Source organism: Notamacropus eugenii, chromosome 1 (genome assembly GCF_028372415.1).
Source record: "Notamacropus eugenii isolate mMacEug1 chromosome 1, mMacEug1.pri_v2, whole genome shotgun sequence".
Classification (NCBI taxonomy): Eukaryota; Metazoa; Chordata; class Mammalia; order Diprotodontia; family Macropodidae; genus Notamacropus; species Notamacropus eugenii.
Genome location: NC_092872.1, coordinates 636,345,856 through 636,356,148, shown reverse-complemented (window position 1 = coordinate 636,356,148; position 10,293 = coordinate 636,345,856). Strand labels below are relative to the sequence as shown.

At 33.5% G+C, this 10,293-nt stretch overlaps 1 long non-coding RNA gene across 3 annotated transcripts in view; it reads right to left on the bottom strand.

The window, feature by feature from the left end:
* Nucleotides 1-248: 248 nt before the first annotated feature.
* The window catches only part of LOC140520920 (uncharacterized), a 56,559-nt gene continuing 46,514 nt past the window's right edge, over nucleotides 249-10,293 (bottom strand). For 2 of the 3 annotated variants that reach the window (XR_011972704.1, XR_011972705.1), the window contains exons 2-5: nucleotides 5,881-5,955; nucleotides 5,681-5,778; nucleotides 4,142-4,246; nucleotides 249-607 (exon numbers count right to left, since the gene is read on the bottom strand). This is a non-coding gene — a long non-coding RNA (uncharacterized lncRNA). The remainder of the gene's footprint in view (nucleotides 608-4,141; nucleotides 4,247-5,680; nucleotides 5,779-5,880; nucleotides 5,956-10,293) is intronic. The other variant, XR_011972706.1, reaches the window with a different exon arrangement.

Here is a 10,293-nt window from a genome sequence, read left to right as displayed (position 1 = left end):
ACACAATAGAATCAGAACTGCAAACAGACTGTGAAGATACAGATGAAAATGATCACATCTTCTTTTAGTTACCGGCTCACATTGTTTGTAACCAGTTTGACAAAGCAAGAATGGGGAAGGAGATGGGGCACGGCCACAGTATCATGAACTAGAAGGGTCTCTTTCCTGATCCTGAATCTTTTGCTGTGGTCTAAAGCAAGTAATTTTACCACTGTTTCTAACTCTCCATTTATAAAATCAACAAAATCTTATATCTATTATTTATTTGGGAATCATGAAAATAATATATGTAATGAACAATTTTATAAACTCTTCTATGCTTAGCAATTTATTGTTCTAACTCCAGATATAGGTGAGTGATTTATTTAAAATTAAATTTTAAAAATGTGAAATAAGAGGAGGTATGCCTTGAAAATGGGTTTATTCCCAAAGCTGGCAAGAAAAAAAAATCTTAAGAAAATAATCTTTTTGCAACCTTCCTGGGTATGAAATATACATCTTTAAGTCTAAGAGAGATGAAATCTTGTCTCGACAGGTTTCAGATCCACTGGAATTGATTTGATGAAGCCATTTAAAATACCCAAGCCTGTTGCTCTCCAACCTGTACCTGCAGAATAAGGGAAGGATGTGGTTATTTAACTTGCCTCTTTAAAAAAAAAAAAAAGCAGTTGGTTTTGCATGTAAGTTGAATTTCCTAACTGTTCTGTCTCCAAAATTTTAGTCAATCTCTTTAAAAAACATATTTTTTAAAGCACCTCCATGTCTTCCTTTTTACCCTAACCCTCTCCCTCCCTGCCTGGCTTTTCTGAATACCATAGTTCAGAGTGAAACCCTCTGGCAATAAGGACAGCACAGGAGTGATAATGTATTTTCCTTCCTTCCAGTCAATGGTAGCACTTGAGCCAGCAATGCATGCCAGCTCAGTGGCAGAAGGATGCTTTAATATTTTCTAGAGGTAAAAGGACTGGTTCAATTTACTGCCTTGGCCAACTCAGCAGTTTCATTCAGTTGTGGCACAGAAATGGATGTTTTAAACAAAGTTAAAACAAAAGGGGGGGGGGGGAGAAGAAAGAAGAATCGGCCTCTTGGTTTTCTGAGTTTTGTGTCATGAAAGCAAGGAAAATTGATTCTTTCCCTCTCCTGAGAAAATGCTAGAGCTCTCCACAAAGGAAATAAGGAGTTAAAATGAGTAATATCAAATAAAAGCAGAGGCCTTAAAGAAACAACAAGCAATTTATTTCTATGGTAATGTAGGCTCTCTGTGGAGTAAGTAATGGGGGACCATGGAATAATACATTTATCCTTCCTGGATAGCTGCTGATCTTTTCCATTCACCTTTGATAGCAAAAAGAAATGTCTCATCCATAGTGAAGCTGGCATCAGTGCTAAGAAAGCCTCAGTCACTTAGAGTGCCTGTTTGGCGAGACAATCCTAACACTCCCATTTTTAATGGATGGTGCATCATCCTGCTAAGGTAATAAACCTGAAACCAAACAATAGTTCTATCCAAATACTTGTTATTTTAAGGAGAGGGTCAATGTGATTTGTTAGCTTACAAGAGCAAGGGAGAGACTATTTGCTGGAGTTTAAATAAAATTGATTTTCTCAGCTTCAGGACCCAGATCATTCATTGTGCTAACAGTGTTTCAAGGCCCACTGAATATACAATTTATAAAACTCAGTATCTATTTTTTTTTGAAGATGCTTTGTTTGCTAATGTTAATTCCATCTCACTGTGGTTCCATAACTTCACATTAAAAAAAAAAAGTGAGGTAAACTATACTAGACCTTGCGATAGGCTAGGGACCAAGAGAGCCATGCTTCTGTTAATAGTCACTAAACATTTATTAAGTACCTACTATGTGCCAGGCACTGTGCTAAGTTCTGGGGATACAAATATATATTTTTTAAAAAGACAAGCCCTCTCCTCAAGGAGCTTATAATCTAATTGGGAAAAAAACACACAAAAAGAACCTGAAAAGAGGTAGGGGAAGGGAGAAGAGTGAAAAAGTCAGTCAGAGAAATCCCAAAGGAGTACAGAAATGCTATGTCTAAGCTGAGATTTCTCCTTAAATGGAGGTCAGGACTTCATGGCCCCACCCTCCAATCAGAGAGGCAGAGAGTAAGGATGAGGCAGAGTACTAAAGCTGATGAGATCTTACAGGATGATGAGGTTCTGTCAATACAGATATGGTTGATGTATGGTTGATAAGTCAGTTAGTGGTAGTATAGCCACATGGGGAAATTGGGTAAGAAGTTTAACCATTTTAATTCAGTTTATCTATAAATAAAATTTGAATAATGATGCTTATTCCATAAAGGTACTACAGAAATTAGTTTAGTAATACTTTCTATTTCTTTTCAAAGTACAATGACTATCATTTGAAATACATTGAGGGAAAAGAAAAATTAAAAGCAGTAATTAGAAAAAGCAAAATTTCCTGTAAGTGAATTGGAGGTCCTTCCATTTCTCTGCATTTCCATTCTCTTCTTTCTAAAACAACACTACTATCTTCAAAAGATGAATGAGAGAAAGACCAGAGCTCCATAAGTTAATGCTTGCCCATGGTTCATCTATCTGGAGTTAGAGAAAATGCTAACAACAAGACAGGACATGAATCTGACTGGGCTTAGTCCATTAACAGTTAATCAAAGCCGATTACTATGGAATTTTTCCTACTATGATTAAAAAGGTACCAATAAGATACTACAGAAGTAAAATCTTTCTTCATTATTGGATCACTTTGAATATTTAATTGTTGAAAATTATCAAATAAAACAATTAAAGAATGTAGGGAAAAGCCAAGTTCTCTCTAAAATCACTAAGGTTACTGTCAGCCTTTCTCAGATAATACCAGCAAGAACAACAAAGATAATAACTGGCATTTATAGAGTGCTGCAAAGGCATTATCACATTTGATACAACTTTGAAGATCAACTGCTACAAATATTATACCCATTTTATAGTAGAGAAAACTGAGGATTAGAGGAGTTACCATATAATATGTGACCCAGGGTCACATATCTAAAGAGCAAAATTCAAATCTAGTTCTCTCCTGACTCACTGTACCAACCGGCTCCCAATAGAAATCTATGAAGATTGGATAGTTTATTAAAATGAGGGCCTGAAAAGGAATGTTTTTCATGAAGAGTGTAGCATATTAATAAAAGAAATAAGGCTTATTGACAGTTATCAACAATTAAAAGATTACGTCTTCTTTTTTCTTGGACATAACTGGTATACCTTGTCAAGATGAATATTCAGGGAATCACTTTGCTCTGTTTTTTATTTAATTTTTTTCATTAATATAGTCCACTTCCTCTGTTCCATCTTTGATTTCTTATCATGGTGTGAAGACCACCTTGCATACTCAAAGGCTATGCTAAGACAGCATAAGCTCAGACAGATCTTAAACTAGAAATGCTTATATTGCAAGCTCAGTAATAGAAGGAGAGCTTACCTACCTAAAATGAGAGAGCCTTACCCCGAGAACATTAAAGACATGGTGATTATTTCTATTTGAACTCATATAAATAGGGAGAATACCAACGCTGCTGAAACCATAAATCTTATGAAGCATTGATGGATCTATATTATCTCTTATAATATAGAAATGCCTACAGTCTTTTGAGGGAAGAGGTGGGATAAAAATTCTAAATAAATAAAAAATAAAGTATGGGTGAGGGGAGGATTGATCCCTGACCAAATTCCCAGAGAAGGATATAATAACAAAAAGTAAGGATAAGATATCAAGGTGTTAAACTTAGTATAAAAATGTTTTTCTTCCCCCCCCCTCCCCCCCACTCCCCAGCTTCCTCTACAAAGTATGAAAAATGTCTGATTTAATTGGTAGGAGAACATGACCATTGACTGAGGGAAAAAAACTGGCCATGCCTCCTGATAGTCCTTAAAAAGCCAGTATGTAGCTCTGCAATTACTCCATATGAGAACCAGCAGTGGAGGACGAATCCAGTCTTTGAAAGGGAGTTGCTTTTCATCTCTCTCTCTCTCTCTCTCTCTCTCTCTCTCTCTCTCTCTCTCTCTCTCTCTCTCTCTCCTCAGAATTATAGGGGGATGTTTTGTAGCTGTTAATCTTCCTATGTCATGCTTTAAGCTTATTATGTCTACTGGTTCACTTACCAATAGAATCGGGAGTGCTTGTAAAGTATAATAATAGGGGCCCACAACCTAAAGCTATCCCCTTGAAATCCATGGGTATAATAGTCACTCCCCTGGAGACCAAACCTGAAAGAAAAAAAAAAACCCTGAAAACTCATGAATTGTGGAGGTAGATCAGAGGGAGCAACACAAAAATATTAGCTTTTGATAATGTTACAAAACATAGTAGAAAAGGCATACTAAACATTATCTCTTCAACTAAACAGTTTTTAGGTATCTTCCATCAGATAATTTACTTTGTGCATTTTTTTTTGCATCAAAAATAAGCATCTATAGAGTCTCTGACTAAGATTGAATGGACCTTGGAGAAAAGAAGACCCAGATCTTATTATATATATAGATATATAATAACTGTATTCAAATATTTAAGGGGCTACCATATGAAAGAGGGATTGAACTTATTCTGTTTGTCCCTACTGGTCTAAACAAGGAGAAATGTGTGAAAGTTTCAAAGAAGGAAACAAGCTTAATATCAGGAAAAATTCCTAATAATAAGAGTTCTCCAAAGGTGGGTGGGTTGTCCTATGAGGTGATAGATTCTACCCACTGGAGCTCTTCAAGGAGAACCTAGATAACTACTTATCCAGCATTACAAATTAGAGATTCATTTCATGGATTGAACTAGATGACCACTGCGGTTCCTTCCAAAATTAAAATTCTATGATTATATGACTCTCTGGCTCATTTTCCAATTGGACTTTATTCAGGACACTATATTGATGAAATTGAGCCCCAGAACGCTATGGGGACTTTTCAATGATATCCATGCTTCCTTAAAAAAAGATTTGTCCAGTCATTCACAAAGGAAAAATAAAGTGGATGAAGACTGAATATTGCATAGATTATTCTATCCAATTGGATAATTAGCTCATTAAATTCATCCATTAATATCCCTTGGGCAGGAACATAAAGAGTTAATGAGCTATACCCAGAATTGAATAGAAAAAATAAAAGATCATATGTGTTCTAATTTAGGTAAGTGAACATCATTTTTAATTATCTCAAACTGCATATTACCAGAAGCCCATCGTTGTAAGAGTATTATTGTCCTGGTGATATTGTATGACTATGGGTCATAGATTATGATTTCAAAAGAATCACAAGTAAGCAGAAAGATAAAGGAAAGAGGAAGGATGGATATAAATATGCTTTAGAATATTATCAAGATGATTTCTGTGTACATGTTAAATGGCATCAAATTCATTATCAGTGAAATTTATGATTGGAAAAGAAAGTAGACCAAATTTGTAGCAAGAGCTAAGCATAATAGAGGGAGGAAACTTAGATGTTTTGCTGGCATCCATTTAAAGAACCTGAGTAAAGCTTCCAACACTCTGAGAGAGCCTCCTTGGTAGACTTATGAAAAGGCAGGAAGATAAAAGGCTTGGATGCATGATGATCTGAACTGGTGGAGGAAGTACTCATACCATACTCATTTTGCCCATGGGACAATAAATACATTGAAGCATTTTCTGAAGCCAATTTTTAATCCCAGGTTACCTCAGTAATACTATCCAGATATTCAAGTAAGAGGATCAGTTACCAGCCATGTGCTCTTGAACAAAGTGCTTAACTTTTCTGAGTTTTATTTTTCTTGTCTGCAAAACACGAATAGAATATTATGATTCATAGCCAAAAAAGCACATAGAGTTCATGCAGTCTAACCACCTCATAATGCAAACGAGGAAACTGTTCCTGACCTTCTAGATTTCAGAATCATGCCTGTATTACTAGTTCATCCTAGAACTTCCCACAGCACCTGGATCTCCCTTGCCCTAGAAAATAATATATAAGTAAAACAATTAAAATTCTATGTAAGTTCATGTTGATTGTCTTAATTATTATTATTTATCTCACTATCATTTTTTGGTGAAATGATATATTACTATGCTATGTTTCTAACTTTTCATTTCATAATCTTTGGCATTTGATAAGTGTTGTTTACTTAAAGTTAACCCTTTTGTAATTTCTGGTGGTTATGATTCACACCTGAATTGCTTTCATGAACTCTTCTACTTCTTTAAATGAATTTGTATGATTTGGTCATTCATTCAATATTTTCCTGTAGACATGCTGGTTGAGTTCATTTGTATATTAAATATGTGTGTGTACATCATACATATATATACATATATATGGACTCATCTCCAGTGATAGATAAGAAAAAAAGAGATGACATTGCATCTCATCCTATTCTCACATGGTTTTATATATTCTCCTAGATTATAACATTTTGAAATCATTTCATCCGTAATGTAGCTTAGATATTATGAGTTTTTGAAATGGAGAAATCTATTTGAAATGTTATTCTTAAATTTTTACAGATCAATGTTGTATCTGAGTCATTGTAGCCAACAATTCTATTTGTGATAATGGTCCAGTTTCAGTAATTTATTAGATGAATTATCAAGGATAATTTAAAGTATATATTTAAAGCATGATGATTATTGTCTGTTAATTTATGAAATATCAAGCTCTTAGTGTATAATTTTTAGGCACCAGGTTGTGTCTTGCTAGGTATTTATTTTGTAGGTACTAAAATTTTGCAGCCTATAGTGAGGCATTACACTAGTTCTATCTTTTCCTCTTCATATAACCTGTATTGATTAATAAATCTGAACTTTTTAAGGGTAGTCTGTATGTAATTGCTGGTGTCAGTGATCTGGTGCTGAATTGCCCTCACAAATCCCCTCTATTTTTTTATCTTTAAAAAAAATTATGTAACTATTTGATCAATGCTCATTTGTCAACATATTTTTGATTGAATTCAAATATATGTCACCCTTAGAGAACCTTGGGACTCAACTCTTTGATCTTGGGCACTTAAGTGCCCTATCCAGAGGTAAACTACTTCCAGTTACATCAAACAAATACCTTGCAATATATATATTCTACAGCCTTTCTTTTTTTGGTGAAATTATGCCTGCATGTTCCCAAAATATCTCTGAATATTTTTAACTAGTTTCTAATGTGATCTGAGAATATCTAGTAATCTGCTTCCTCCCTTTCGACTACAATATATTCATCTTTACAAAGGTTTATCATCATCATTCTTTCTGTTTTTCTCTCTAATTCTCACTTTTTTTTTGGTGGAATTAATATAGAAATGGCCCTGGGACCATCACTATTCTGCTATTACTCTTGAATTTAATGTTCTACATATTATTATAGATAAAATAGCTAGTCAACGTTGTTAAGCATGATGCTGTCCCAGAGCCATTTCTATATTAATTCCACACACAAAAAAAATAGGTGAGAAGAAGAAAGATGGTGATAAACTTATGTGAAAATGAGTATTTCTTAGTCAAAAGGGAAGAAGTAGATTTCTAGATTTCTCAGATCACATTAAAACTAGTTAATTGAAAACTGTTACAACCATCATTTCCTCAAGCCAATTGGCTATGTAAATAAGAGATCTTAGGAAATATCAATATTAGGAAAAGACATGTAATTTAGAAAGCAACTCTACTTTTAAGTAAAAGATGGAAATAAGAGAAAACTCTAAAGTCAAATATAAGGAATTTTTAAAATTATTCTGTTGATTAGGACCTTTTAAGACCCTTGATCTTTTTCTCATTAGATTGTAGAGTTAAAATGATTACAACTCTATTGCCTTCTAGAAAATATTTATTTAGAACACAGCAAGAGAAGTTTACACCTAAGAATACAGCGGAATTTTTTTCAGTTTTCCTTCAAAATTTGCAGTAAAGAAGTTTATGTTTATATCATAGATATAAGATATAACATCTTTTAGAATGTAGAAATTTATAAATAAAACTAGAAAATCTAAAATAACTTCACAAAGTCTTTAAATACAGTAGGCATACCATTAGTGGCACTAGTAAGAAGTTGCTACATTAGAAAGATAACAGTGAGGTTAATTTTAACTCAGCTAAGGTGACCTTATATGGCAACATAAGTGAAGCAGAATTAGACTTATTAGTATATGAACAAAGTCAATGCCTTTAATCCCACTTATAATTGTATTTACATGTGAAAAAAACAGAGAAAAATAAATTAAATTACAAGTTCATTTTCTCATAAAGAGAACTTTGAACTTTTCCATGTCCAAATTCCTCAGATTGTGTCTGGCAAAGAAGAAAACTTCACATGTGATTAAAATAGTAGGCAATCTGATCCTCAAAAGAGCAGAACTAGTATCATTGGGTAAAAGGTAAAAAGAAGTAGATTTCGTCTTGACTGAAGAAAAAACTGTGTAATAATTGGAATGATCTTAAAGTGGAAGGAACTACCCCAGAAGGTAATTGGACCCTTCTCAATACAAATCTTAAAGCAAAGACTTAATATACAGTCAGTCAGTATATAAGTATTTGTTAAGTATTTTCTATATTCCAGGCACTGTGCTAAATGCTGAAGACACAAAGAAAGGCAAAACCAAAGTTACTGCCCTTAAGAAACTCAGAATCTAAAGGAGGAGACATGCAAATAAACATACACACAAGATATGGCAATAACAGAATGTAATCTCAAAGAGATTTCTTAGATATGCTGTATAAAGTTGTTCTTTTTTTCAGGTATATGTTACAATAGATAATGTATTGAGGTTCCTTCCAAATGTAACCTTCTGCGACTGTGATTCAGTGATTTGTTACATTGTAGTGAACAAAATGCTTAGCTAGTTATTACCTTACCTTATCTGTCTTTTCTCCATTGATTTTAAGGAACAACATAGGCACTGAGTTCAATAACATTACCTTAAAAACACTGAACTAGGGATAGCTTCTGGTATCACCCTGGAATCTCCCATCTAGCAATATACATTGAGCGTAGCATATACTCTGGAATCAAAGGTCAGAGACTCTTGTCCCAACTCTGCAGGCCATTATTCAGATTCCATAGGTTTTTCTCTGGATGCGTGTAGCATTTTCCATCATGAGTCTTTTGGAATTGTCTTAGATCACTGTATTCCTGAGAAGAGCTAAGTTTATCATAGTTGATCTTCACACAACGTTGTTGTTACTGTGCACAATGTTCTGGTTCTGCACACTTCACTCAGCATCAGTTCATATAAGTCTTTCCAGGTTTTTCTGAAATCTACCTGCTCATCATTACTTACAGAACAATAGTATTCCATTACATTCATATACCACAACTTGTTCAGTCATTCCCTAATTGATGAGCATTCCCTCAATTTCTAATTATTTGGCACCGCAAAAAGAGGTGCTAGAAATATTTTTGTACACGTGGGTCCTTTTCCCTTTTCTCTTATCCTTTTGGGATATAGACCTTGTAGTGGTGTTGCTAGATCAAAGGGTATGTACAGTTTTCTAGTCCTTTGGACATAGTTCCAGATTGCTATCCAGAATGGTTGGGTTAGTTCACAACTCTACCAACAGTTCATAAATGTTCTAATTTTTCCACGTCTTCTCCAACATTAATCATGTTCCTTTTCTGGCATATTAGTCAATCTGATGAGTGTGAGGTGGCACCTCAAAACTGCTTTAATTTATTTATCTAATTATATCTATTATATTATCTAATTATATCTATATAATTATATATATTAGACATAGATTATTTAGATATAATTATATATATTATATATAATATATATTATATATTTATACATATAATATATTATATATTATTTAGATATAATTATATCTAATTATATCTATATATCTAACTTATTTAGCTAATTAATTTATCTAATCAATAGTGATTTAGAGCATTTTTATATGACTATACATAGCTTTCTTCATCTGAAAACTGCCAGTTCATATACTTTGACAGTTTATCAACTGGAAAATGACTTGTATTCTTATAAATTTGACTCAGTTCTCTATATATGTGAGAAATGTGGCCTTTATCAGAAACAGTGGCTGTAAATATATATATCAACACACACACACACATATATATATATATACATGTATATATCAGCTTTCTGCTTTTTTTCTAATCTTGGTTGTATTGGTTTTGTTGGTGCAAAACTTTTTTAATTTAATGTAATCAAAATTAGCCATTTTTCATTTTGTAATGTTATCTATCTTGTTTGGTCATAAATTGTTCCCTCCTTCATAGATCTGACAGGCAAACTATTCCTTGCTCTCCTAATTTACTTATGGTATCACCGTTTATGTCTAAATTGT